General features: G+C 43.3%; 1 long non-coding RNA gene across 1 annotated transcript in view; it reads right to left on the minus strand.

The window, feature by feature from the left end:
- Window positions 1-13,627, minus strand: part of LOC111558714 — a 363,682-nt gene extending 350,055 nt beyond the window's left edge. Inside the window, exon 1 of the long non-coding RNA XR_002739823.2 lies at window positions 13,131-13,627. This is a non-coding gene — a long non-coding RNA (uncharacterized LOC111558714). The remainder of the gene's footprint in view (window positions 1-13,130) is intronic.
- Between the last annotated feature and the right edge of the window lie 244 nt (window positions 13,628-13,871).

Consider the following 13,871-nt stretch of genomic DNA (forward strand, 5'->3'; position numbering starts at 1 on the left):
TAGTTGCCAGGGTTGAAGGGAGGGGAAAATGTAGCCATGGCATTTAATTTTGGAGTGATGAAAACGTTTTAGAACTAGACAGAGAAGGTGGTTGCACAACCTTGAGAATACACCAAATACCAACTGTTCACTTTAAAATGATTAGTTGTATTTTATGTGAATTTCACCTCAATTTTAAAAAAATTTTTTAATGTTGGGGCGCCTGGGTGGCGCAGTCGGTTGAGTGTCCGACTTCAGCCAGGTCACGATCTCGCGGCCCGTGAGTTCGAGCCCCGCGTCAGGCTCTGGGCTGATGGCTCAGAGCCTGGGGTCTGCTTCCGATTCTGTGTCTCCCTCTCTCTCTGCCCCTCCCCCGTTCATGCTCTGTCTCTCTCTGTCCCAAAAATAAATAAATGTTGAAAAAAAAATTTTTTTTTAATTTTTTAATGTTTATTTATATTGGAGAGAGAGAGACAGCACATGAATGGGAGAGGGGCAGAGAGAGAGGGAGACACAGAATCCAAAGCAAGCTCCAGGCTCTGAGCTGTCAGCACAGAGCCTGACATGGGGCTCAAACCCATGAACCATGAGATCATGACCTGAGCCAAGGTCAGACCATTAACCAACCAAGCCACCCAGGCATCCCAAGTTCATTTTTTTTTTTAATGCATGATTTAAAAGGTATGAAATAGATTTTGCTACATTGTCTTTGTCCTATAAGAATCTATGTTTTCATTTTGGGGTTGAAACTATTCAAGACACCTATAAAATCTTATGTTGTGTCACCTTTTTAAATGCCTCTTACAGGATTCTAAGAATAAGTGGTTCTAAGGAGGGTGAGGGGAAAGATCCCTAACCTATGCATATAGGAACCAAAAGGCAAAGAAATAGTTGCAGTTTATCTACCCAAAATCAAATAAAGGAAACAGCAATTAAGACACACAGGTGGCCCATTACGGGTGCATTCAAGCAGAGGGATTTGAAGTTTTGCCAGGTAAAGAAACTCTGAAAGGGTAGCCCCAGGCTACTAGAAATACAGTCTGTGGAGACCAGCAGCATCAGCATTACCTGGGCACTTCTTAGAAGTGGAGGGTCTCAGCCCCACCCAGAACTACAGGATCCAAATCTGCATTTTAGCATAATCCCCAAGCATCCCCATTATCCAGAAGCAGTCCATGGCCCCTCTACAAACAGCTGTGTTATTTTTTTATTAAATTTTCATTTTAATTCCAGTTAGTTAACATACAGTGTTACACTAGCTTCAGGTGTACAATATAGTGATTCAACAATTGTATACATTAGTCAGTGCATATCACAACAAGAGCACCCTTTAATCCCCATCACCTACTTAACCCATCTCTGATAACCATCAGTGTGTCCTCTAGAATTAAGAGTCTGTTTCTTGGTTTCCTCTCTCTCTCTCTCTCTCTCTCTCTCTCTCTCTCTCTCTCTGTCTTTTCCCTCTGCTCATTTATTTTGCTTCTTAAATTCCACATATGAGTGAAATCATATGGCATCTTTCTCTAACTTATTTTGCTTGGCATTATACCCTTGAGCTCCACGCATGTTGTTGCCAATGGCAAGATTTCATTGATTTTTAATAGGCAAATTATGGAAGCAGCCCAAGTGTCCATCGACTGATGAATGAATAAAGAAGATGTGGTGTAGATATACGATGCACTATTATTCAGAAGTTGTGTTATTTGCCTTCAACAAAAAAGCCTCTACATCCACACAAAGCTGGCAGCACCCATCCTCTGCTCCCTCCAAGTCACCTAAGAAGACAGTTCTATGCTTCACCCCCATCGCCAGACCCTTACAAGGGGCAAGACTCTGTCAAGCACAATGACACAACGTGGGGACCTGCACAGGATTTTCTAACCTAATCTCCACCAACCAACAAAGATTTTCTTCTCCCTGAAAGCACTTCCTTCTGTGTCCTCTGTCTTCCCCCAGTGATAAAGAGACCAGTTAGGTCTACTTCATGCCCTCTTATTCACAATTCTCACAGGTAGGGTGGAAAGGATTTCCTGATGGATTGGGGTAGGATGCAGGGGAAGACAGACACAAGGCTTTGGACCCTCCCTACTAGAACAATGGTGTTTCCCTGCTGACATGGAAAAAGCAGTAAGAAAGGCAAGTCTGGTAGAGAAAACCGAGTTCCCTCAACAATGCTAGAATTAAGGGTGTGTGCTCTGCCCTAGAAGAGTCTCCACTCATGATAAGTGGCCCCTGTGTCCTCTCTCACAGCGACTCTATGTATGCTGACAGAGGGATCACAGTCACTATGACGCATGCATGTGCAAACCTGTAAACGTGGGAGTCTGCCACCTGATTACTGCACATAAAGACCCTTGGGATTGCTTGTGGTGGCAGGGACTCTAGGGAGACTCTAGAATGCTTCGTACTAAGTGTCAGGTGCATATAATGAAACACACTGCTTAGCTGCTCTGCAGTCACATGATTTGACCTCAAGAAGGTTACCACAACCTTGTGTTCCTTCTATCAGGAAGTAAATCAGTTGGCATCTGGAAAAACAAAGTGGTACCTCTTGAGAAAAAAAGAAAAACAACTCAGTTTTTGCTTCAGTAGAATAGATGCAATAACCATGTGTGTGTATATACGTGTATATTATAAAATTGTTATATATAATTATATAATAGGTAACCATATAACATACTTATATACAAATTATATATTATATATAAAATACGTATCTTTGCATTTATTAAATTTTACATTCTTATAATACATAATACTATTATATTCCATGTAATAGTTATAGAATTCTATAAATATTAATTTCAATATAGAATGTTAATGATCATACATTTATACATATTCTATAACACACATTACATTATTATAGAAAATAATTATATACCTTATATAATATATAACTATGTATTTTATATAATGTACATTTATATTCTATAATCATAATGCATATCATAATATATATATATATATACACACACACACAATCTGTATGGTCATTAATTTTTTTTATTAGTATATACAACAGCCTTAAAAATTACCATAAAATATATGCAGGTCCCAAATTAATACATGACCCATCATAGCCAGTCTGCTCTCTTAAGCCCCAGGCTAACATAGAGTTATCTTCAGTGGACATTATGACCTCATTCTTGAACTGGCTCACATTCTTCACCTACCCCCAGCTTTCCCTTTAGGTCACAGAAACATGCACCCACCATCCATCTTTGTATCTTTGAAGTGCGTTTGGTGCTATTAGTCATCCATTAACTTGAAAGTTAAAAAATATACAAGGAAAACTGGACAGACACTTCATCTGAGTACCATGAATGGCTCTCAAACACAGAACCCAGTGTAGAAGGGAAACAATCAACCAGCAGATGAGGATTGGGGCACAGACCACTAGATGTGCTGGCTCAGGAAGGTCCTCGAAAGTAACCATGAGCAACAAGCCAGAGGTCTGGAATGATTTTGGATGACCAGACATACACAGGGCCAAGTATGACTGAATGGTCACTAAAATAGGAATTGTTAACTCTGCGGGCAACAATTTGTTAAGTATATCCTATCTTCACAAGCTGAACGTGTATTAGTCAGGGTAGGCTAACTGCTGTAACAAACAGTCCTGATGGTTTCACACAACAAACACTTCTTCCTTGCTCACACCACATTCCAATGTAGAAGTTCCTGTTCTGACAGTGCTCCTGTGCACCTCTCCCTTTTCCACCTTGTGTATCTTCCAAATTCTGGGCTACAAAAAAATTGCCTTCCAGATACACCAAGGGGAAAAGAGAGAGAACACGGAGCATTGTACATGAGACTGTTAGGGGCTAGGACTGGAGGTGACATATGTCATTTCAGCCACATTCTACTAGACACAACTCAGGCATATGGCCATCCCACATGCCAGGGTAACTAACTAGGAAATGTGGCCTAGCTGAGTGCTCAGGAGGAAAGGGACACAGGTGAAGTGAGCCTCCGTCACAGAATACCAGGTAGGGACCACAAAGACAAGTAGATCGGGTAGAAAATAGTCATGGGGTAAAGACCTTTTGGGAAATGGTTTTACCCAGTTAGGGAATGTCTTTAGAACTACCACCATTGTCTTAACCCTGGGCTTAAAATTATAAACAACAACAATAAAATAATTATGTTGGGAGAATAAACTAAAAACAGCTAACCTCACGCTAGGAAACATGATGAATTGTGATGAATTGGAGCTACAGATGTAGTGTTAGCTGCCAATCCCATCAAAAACAAAAGTATAAAAGAAAACTTTAGGTCCAAGTGCCTAAGCAAGTATGCCTGATCTGGCATCGATTCAGACCCACTTTGTCCTTTAACATCTTTATTCCCCAAGCATTGTCTTTATTGCCAGGGGTTGGCAAAGTACAGCCCACAGATACACCCTGTTTTGGTATGGTCCCAAACTATAAATGGCTTGTACATTTTCAAGTGGGCTGAACAAAATCAAAAGAATCATAAAACATCAAGACTCATTAAAATTAAATTAAATCCAAATTTCATTGTCCATATATAAAGTTTTATAGGAACACAGCCATGTTCCTCTATTTAGATGTTGTCTGTAGCTGCTTTCACACTACAACAGCAGAGTTGAAACCTTGTAACAGACTGTATGGCTCACAAAGCTGAAAATATTTACTATCCGGCCCTTTACAGCAAAAGTTTACCAACCCCTGGTCTAAGCCAAACTGGCTACTTTCTGCTGTCAAAAACTGTTGTCAAATACACAATGTTTTTGCTTTGCAGGATGCAGTATGTTCGATGTTCAAGCTTTTCAGGGTTCCTGCCGAAACCAAGTAACAGGTTGCCAATTCTTCATCTACTTCCCTTCCTTTTGCTGTTCCTATTCATCACTTCACACTACACAGCAATCTCAGTGTCTATAGCAGCTACAGTGACCAAAGAGGATAGGAACCCCCTCTGCTTTTCTATGCATGAACTGGGAAGATTTTGCTATACCTCCAAAGCTTCAAGCAGAAAAAGAAATCCTCAGCCCTCGGAGTGACCTGGAAGATTTCCCACCATTTCTTCCAAGCGCCTTCCTCCGTGACTACTTTCTACATCTCATTTATAAACACCACTGCTCCCAGCGATAGCAGCTGGGATTCAAAACTACTTCTCTGCTGGCGATTTATCATTTCACTATTTTATACACACCCTACATCAGCTTCCTAGGGCTGTCATAACAAAGTCAAAGCCAGCATTTACTCAAGTCTGTCTGAACTCAACGCCCGAAATAATTCCCACTAGCCCATCTTTCCAGCACTTTCTCTGCCCTAGGAAAAAAGGCCATGAATCTAGATACACCACTGGATATAGATCTACTGGTTCCAAGCTACATTTTCTGATCCATGGATCCTTTTTCTCTGCCCAAAGTGTCTGCTTCCCTCTGCAATTTTCATCAAATCCAGACTTCAATTCCTAAACTCAACCTTGTTTCCCATTTACTCTTATTTATAGGGAACATAATTACATGCAACAATGCTGCAACTAATAAAAACTTTACATCAGCTGAAGTTTTGTAATTCATCATATTTTTTTCCTTACTGGTTTTAACCCACAGCCTGCCCAGCAGACTCCTCCAAGCTGCCCAGATCCCCGGGCTTGTTTCTGCAGCCCATTGTTACCCATCACAGGCCAGGTACAACTTCCCTGGGCTGCCTGGAGACTCAACTTCCTATATCAAACTAGTTACATAACTACGCTCTGGGCAACTTTTGCTGTCACTGGCAACCGCCTATAATTAAATTGGATGAAGCCACGTATTCTTCATGAATTTTGGGTCATTTTTGCTCTTCCAACCATGATTTACAAGGGGTCTACCAAAAACTAATCTTTCAGTTCTGTAAATTTCCACAATGCCATTCAACAATGGGCAATTACTTGATATAAACAGTAAATACAATCCTCAAAGCTTCAAGGCATTTTCCACAAAAATTTATTATTAAGTAAATATACTACCCTACCTCCCCCCCCTTGCAAAGTCATGAGCCAACTCCTATTACATAAAGTTACAAATTCCATTATGAAGTGATTACTCCTTTCGTGGGGGTGTGGGGAGGGAAGAAAAAGAGAAAAAACGCAATATTAGCTGCTAAAATCCAGAAACTGGAAGTAATGTAAACAGCTACCAAATGGTCGTCACATAAAATAAAGACCACACATTTCATAATTTAGCCAAGAATCTAATCCAAGTTAACTTATAACAATGAATTAATGGCACAGATGGTTGTCATGGTGACCTCATTTTGGCTTTACATAATCTAGATGTCAGATGATGCATATGAGATGTGACATTACAAAATTGCTGAAATTATGAACAGTGAGCATGCTTTAGAGTCCTGGCATCTTTGACCTTCTTAAATTTAAACTACCTTTTAAATCCATCTGAAAATATTCAAGACAGCACTTAGGCCTCTTGATTTATGCTAACAATTTGATTGTCTTTCCCTTGTCTTAGCAAAGCTAACCACATTTGAATATACTGAACAGTTTAACCACTGCAACAGATTTCTGATCAAAGCAAGTGTGAAATCATTTTCCCAGCTTTGTACAGCAAAATTCTTTATGCAAGTAAGTCAACAATACGGAGAGGAGATAATGCAATTCAAAGGGCGTGAAGACAGGGCTTACAGAAGAGGCATTTGCTAATATTATCATGTGAAATTTGTTTCTTTTGTTTTCTTAAGTCTCAGCTGGGAGGCAGCAGCAACTGAAACAATGTTCTCCCAGCATAGCTAGGTCTTTAAGATGCTTTAGAGAATGAAATTATTTTCTAATCATGAAATCCACTAGACTGTGGAACAACCTAAGAGAACTCACAGAATGTCAGCAGGTTTGGGTCATTTTGAAGTTAACACACTAGGGAGTATGGGGTGCCCCAAATTAATCCACTTAAGGCCACTACTGGAACTAAAACAAGTGAGCAGTCCTGAGATGAGACAAGAGAACACCGGAGCCCTACTTCCTGGCCTCCTGGTTTAGTAGCTAATGCAGATACAATAGCTGAGGAGCTTCCCAAATCAGGGAGATGAGACACACTGGGGGAGAGTAGGAAAAGTCTAGAGTTTGTAGTACAATTAAAAGTCTTCATTTGTAAAATCTTCTAAGCTTTGATTCTCAAAAGAAAGGTGATCATGAATAATTTCAATCCTGACTTTACCCTGTGGTAAACTGTAAGACTTTACCCCAAAGGCAGAGAGGTGAAGCATTGATAATCACATGAATGGGCTATCCTGATCTCTACTGTATATCCTCCACTCAAGCTTGAGTACATACAGTTTTCCTCCTGCTCAACCTTGTGGTCTCAGGTTAGGATCATACTGCAGGAGAAAAGGAAGAGGCCTCGGGGTCTGCAAAGAGTGTAGAGTTCGCCTTTGAGCCATAGCCCAACTTTAGCCCAACGTGAATCGGCAAGTCATGGAGAGCTCTCCAAACACAGAGGGCAGCCCCACGTGACACAACGTACAGTTCTTTTTTCTTTTAATGTTTATTTTTTTTTTTGAGAGAGAGAGAGAGCGCACAAGCAGGGGAGGGACAGAAAGAGAGGGGGACACAGAATCTGAAGCAGGCTCCAGGCTCTGAGCTGTCAGCACAGAGCCCAACCGGGGGCTCCAAGTCACAAACCGCGAGATCATGACCTGAGCTGAGGTCAGAAGCTTAACTGATTGAACCATCTGGGTGCCCTGACAAATTTTTAATGTATTTAAAGACACAAGTCTTTGAAGACCTTCTTTGTCTGAAAATGTCATTTTTTTTTAAGTTTACTAACTTATTTTGAGAGAGAGAGAATCCCAAGCAGGTTACACGCTGCCAGCACTGAGCCCAATGTGTGGCTTGAACCCACAGAACCATGAGATCATGACCTGAGCTGAAACCACAACGGAGCCACACAGGCACCCCTCAATGTACATTTCTAACAACTTTCACCCTTTCCACCTTTCCAAATCTCTGATTTAATTAAATCAGCCAGTGGGAAGATCTGTGATCCTGATTACTAGCTCACCTTCAGACCCTAGCTTTTGATTCATACTCTCTGGTGTTTTCTTGCTACACATTTTCTTTTTTTTTTTTAATTTTTTTTAACGTTTTTTTATTTATTTTTGAGACAGAGAGAGGCAGAGCATGAACGGGGGAGGGTCAGAGAGAGAGGGAGACACAGAATCAGAAGCAGGCTCCAGGCTCTGGGCCATCATCAGCCCAGAGCCCGACGCGGGGCTCGAACTCATGGACCGTGAGATTGTGACCTGAGCTGAAGTCGGACGCTTAACCGACTGAGCCACCCAGGCGCCCCTACATTTTCTTTAATACCTGTATGATTACTACACATTTTAGATTCAGATGGGAGGCAGGCTGCCTAGGTTAGAACCTCAGCTTCCCGGTTACTGTGTGGCCTGGAGGAAGTGTCTTAACTTCTCTGAGCCTCAGTAAACAGAGAGACCCTTAGTAAGGACATCAAGGTGGGGCTAAGAATGGAGAGAATCTGAATCAGGACATCACGGGGGTGCCAAGAATGAAGTGTGAAGGTGCAAGGAAAGCAGTGAAACTGCCTGGTATAGGAAACAACCAAAAAACTGTGGGGGCTTCTATTCTCATCTTTACCAGCCTGTACCATGACTCATCTATATAACCAACTCTAATAAACTGACCTCCGTGGACTCTAGCTCCTTAAAGCACTCAAATCAGCCTCGGCTGTGTTTCCATGGCTGTCTCTACCAGCCCCATACATAGTTTAGAGCCTTCTTGGTCCAGACAGTGCTAAGCAGAAACAGAGGGAACATTATGGTTTTACATTTAAGAAGACGACTTAGTAAGAAAAAAAATTTTTAATGGGAATATAAGAAAAACCTAAAGAGTACATGTTATAGCTATATGAAAGACACAGTTACATAGCCAGGTTCATGCCATACCACGTTTTCATCGGGTTGTGTGAGAGGGATTCGTAACCATTTGATTAAGGAGGAAGCAAGAAAACACAGATGGAAGGGTGGGGGGATAGCTAGAAAGGAAACAAAGGGGATGGAGAGGAAGAAGGAAAGGAGAAGAACCAGAGAGAAGCAAAGGAAAAAGAAAAACTACCTTAAAGCTTCAGTTGGTCTGAGCAGTTACGTTCTGTCCTACACAGCAATGTGCCCTTGTTCCCACAGTCTGAACAGCAGTAGGAGACCCGAGGGTCTAGAGATACACGGAGTCAGGAGCACCTCCATCCTGGGAGCTGCTGCCCTTGCCATGAACCTCCGACGGGTGCCCCGCGCCTCCCTTCCCACAAGCAGTGGACGGGCTCTCCGTGCCACCCTTCCCACGAGCCCCAGTCGGGTGCCCACGCTGCCCTTCGCAGGAGCCCTGCACATCTGGTAGCTGAGTCCTGCACTCTGGTCTCCAGGCAACAGATGCCTCCTGTTAAGAGCAGGGACAAGCCTGATCCCAGAACTGCCACTCCTCGTCTATGGCGTTTAGTTTAAACAACCTCTGCGCTCCATAATCAGTACGCTCCTCCCTACCCTTCAACTGTGAAGCTAAGAGTCTAGTGTTTGGAGACTCCAAAATGCTGTGATTACATACAAACATCACAGTGACAGGGGGAACACAAACAAAACCCAAACTACAAGAGTGGTTACCGCAGGTTACGTATGGTGGGTAAACATGAACACACAAACAGATGTGTGCACACACCTATATGTGCACATGTGTGCCCACACCACCACACGTGTGCACATACACGTGTGCTGGACCGCTACGTACATACCTGCAATCACACAAGCACACGCATGCATACAAACATGCAACACACCCATGCCTGTGCATGCACACACAGTTAAATTAATTAAACAAGGGAGACATCAGATTCAGGGGGCTCTAACGGCCTAGCAGCCTGAGTAAGCAAACCAAAATGTCAGCTTGTAAATGCCTCAAAGTTAAAAAATTTTGATTTTGTAACAACAACCTATCAACAACCAATCACAAACTGCCAACTAGGCTTGAAGCAATAGCCAATCAATAGTTTCCTTGATTTACTTCTGCCTTTTCTTAACCAAAATCTCTCCCTGAGGTCCTGTCAGTGGAGCCCTAACTACTCAGCGTGCTACACTTGATTGGAAATAATTTTTGTTCAAATCCTCTCTTAAAATTTTTAACACCTCTCAGTTTATCTTTTAAGCACACATTCATATACACAGACACACAGACACACCCATATACACACACGTACATATACAACCACACATATTAGTATGGTAAACTCTTCCTCAACAACTGACAATTGAATGGGCTACAGACTTCACAGGTTTCTTGCAAGGCAGAGGTCACTGTTTAAAATAGTGAGTTGAGGAGGCCCCTGGGTGGCTCAGTTAAGCATCCAACTCTTGGTTTCGGCTCAGGTCATGATCTCATGGTTCGTGGGTTCAAGCCCTGCATGGGCTCTGCATGGGGCAATGCAGAGGATGCTTGGGATTCTCGCCCTCTACCCCTCTCTCTCTGCCCCTCCCCCACTCCTGCTCGCTCACTCATGCTCTCTCTCTCTCTCTCTCTCTCTTTCAATATAAATAAACTTTAAAAACAGCATACTGATTGAGGAACGGGTGCCTGGGTGGCTCAGACAGCTAAGCGTCCAACTCTCGATTTCAGCTCAGGTCATGATCTCACAGTTCGTGGGTTCAAGCCCTGAGTCAGACTCTGTTCTGACAGCATGGAGCCTGCTTGGGATTCTGTCTCTCTCCTCTCTCTCTGCCCCTCCCCTGCTCATGCTCATGTTCTGTCTCTCAAATAAACTTTTAAAAAAACAAAATAAAATTAAAATAAAATAAAATAAAATAAAATAAAATAAAATAAAATAAAATAAAATAAAATAAAATAAAGTGATAAGTCATGGGGGGTGTGGGTTAGAGTGGGAAGAAGGAGGACAGCACATTCTATCACCCAATTCCCCATCTGCAGGCCAGAGTCAGCCCCACTGGATGTGAGCTAAGAAATCGTCATTCAAGAGTTCCAGGAAGCCTGAGGGGAGCAGAACCCTCATAAGCACACTGTGCTGCTCCTGTCCCTTCAGGTCTCTACTCTTCCATAAGTGTACTACCGAGACAAACTGTGCTTTCAGGAGACTGACACCGGTGAACCTGCCGGCAGTCTCCCGGTTGTCTGGGTGCTGCAGCAAACATCTTTAACATCCCTATTACGATACATATCTGCAGGATCCAACAGGAGAGGAGGGGTGAGGCAGGGTCCCCAAGGAGACAGCTGGGCAGGAGCTTCAGAAGGGCTTCTGTTTCTTATTTCTATCAGACAAGTTTAAGTAATTGGACAAATCAGCTTATAAATGAAACCTAATGTTCAAAGCCAACTGTTGAAAATGAGAGATTTTCTGTTTATTGGTATGGTTTTAGCCCAATGAGACAGTGAGAGAGTTATATCCACTTAGTCCTGCTGTCTAGCATCCATCCTTCTGTGAGGTTTCCAGTTGACTTTAACACCATTTTTGATCCACATCTTCAAAAGTTAACAAGATGAACTACAGAGATGTTCATTAGGGGTTAACATCAAGTTGTGAGCTTTCGTCAACAGAAAAAAGAAAAAAAGCCAACATATGGAAGCACTGCATTTCCAAAATCACGGGAGCATGTGCACGTGTGTGTGTGTGTGTGTGTGTGTGTGTGTGTCTGTGTCTGTAAAATCCCCTGGGGTAACACATTGTTTCTATACTTTCTCATTTCAGGGACGACAGGAAAGATTATATTTCACTTTCATCTTGTCTGCCCAAGGAAGAGTTCATTACATTTTAACAATAATCAATAATCATAATGAAAAGATAGTCTGTACTTACCAAACAAGGTAAAAATTTAGAGTAACACTGGTGTAGTCCCTGGCCCCATTTTTGTGGTAATCATGTTAAGGGAACGTGCTGTCATTGTGATCGGATTAGGTTAAATGCCAGCGGGGAGGTTCATGGGGCTCGGTTTCTATTTGCAATGCACCGTGTGCTGTTCGACCTGTCCCTTACAACCGCATTCGTGTTTGATAATGCAACACAATCATCTATCACGATCAGGATGAAAGTAGAAGAGAATGGAGGAGGTACCATGGAACTCTCACTCAACCCTTCTGATAACCTTGTATCTCGCACCTCACAAAGGAGCAGAGTGGCAGATCAGGAACATGCTAGGGCCCCACAGAGCCAGGCCGGGTGCTTACCCACTCAGCCTGCCTCACCCACGTATATATATAACACCTGCAAACCTGTTACTGTTTGTGGATGAAAACACACAATTTCTCACCTAACAGTTGTGTGTCTCCCTTTTGGTTCCTGGGCAGGGCTCTAAGGGCGTATCTTTGCAAGTATAAAGGAAGCACACCTCACCTTCCAAAGCACACAGCGGAATGAAGGAGACCTCATACTCAATTCCAGCAGGCTCCACGGCTTCCCAAAAATTGGCAGCCGTTGCACCCTTCCAGAGCCTCACATAACCTCAGGGGGGAAACATTTGGCTCCTTGATGAGGCTGAACTTTCCCATCTTTAAAAATTCTATTATAGGGGCGCCTGGGTGGCACAGTCGGTTAAGCGTCCGACTTCAGCCAGGTCACGATCTCGCGGTCCATGAGTTCGAGCCCCGCGTCGGGCTCTGGGCTGATGGCTCAGAGCCTGGAGCCTGTTTCCGATTCTGTGTCTCCCTCTCTCTCTGCCCCTCCCCCGTTCATGCTCTGTCTCTCTCTGTCCCAAAAATAAATAAACGTTGAAAAAAAAAATTAAAAAATAAATAAATAAATAAATAAAATTCTATTATATTTTTTATATCAATGACATCTTAAAATATTATTTTGCCTTTTTTCTTTGAGTTTGCACACCACTTCTCATTTTCCCAAATTAGTAAGGACCGAAGTACTGAAAAAGCGCTGAAAGGTACTTATTTTAGGTCCCAAATGGGAAATATCATACGGGCACTTTTGTAGCACAGATGTGATTGTGGCCCAGCAAAAGGGCAGGGGCCGCTGCGGGAGCTTCTGGAGGTTATGGCTGGGCCCTGAGCGATTATGTACTAGTTTTCTGCTGCCCTCTCACAAATTGCATGAAAACTTACCGTAAAACAATGACAGGTATCTGCCACAGTGTCCCTGGACCACGGGTTTGGGAACAGCTTACCTGGGTAGTTGTGGCTCAGGGTTTCCCGGGACGTGTCCGCCAGGGCTGCGCTCATCTGAAGGCTTGGTGGGGGCAGGAAGAGCCAATTCCAAAATGGAATGTGGACACAGCCAGCAATCTGGTGATGGCTGTTGACAGGAGGCCTCAGTTCTTCACCACAAAGACCTCTTGACGAGGCTGCTTAACTGTGTTCGTGACAACTGTCTTCCCCAGAGCCAGTGATCCAGGACAGAGGAAGGCACACCTGGCAATGCCTTCTATGACCTAGCCTCCAAAGTAACACCTCATTGTTTCCATGTTCTCTCAGTCATAATATCGTACTGGTCAGCGTGCATCAAGGTGGAGAAAAGTGCACGGGATGCGAATATCAAGAGGGAAGAGTTAAGGGCACCTGGGTGGCTCGGGTGTTAATCGCAGGACTTCAGCTCAGGTCATAATCTCACGGTTTGTGAGTTCTGGCAGCATTGGGCTCTGTGCTGTCAGCTCAGAGCCTGGAGTCTGCTTTGGATTCGGTGTCTCCCTCTCTCTCTGCCTCTGCCCCTCCCCTCTCTCTCGCTCACTCGCTCTCTCTCTCAAGAATAAATAAACATTAGGGGCAACTGGGTGGCTCAGTCGGTTGAGCGTCCGACTTCAGCTCAGGTCACAATCTTGCGGTCCATGAGTTCGAGCCCCGCATCGGGCTCTGGGCTGATGGCTCAGAGCCTGGAGCCTGCTTCTGATTCTGTGTCTCCCTCTCTCTCT

This window comes from Felis catus, chromosome X (genome assembly GCF_018350175.1).
Source record: "Felis catus isolate Fca126 chromosome X, F.catus_Fca126_mat1.0, whole genome shotgun sequence".
NCBI lineage: Eukaryota > Metazoa > Chordata > Mammalia > Carnivora > Felidae > Felis > Felis catus.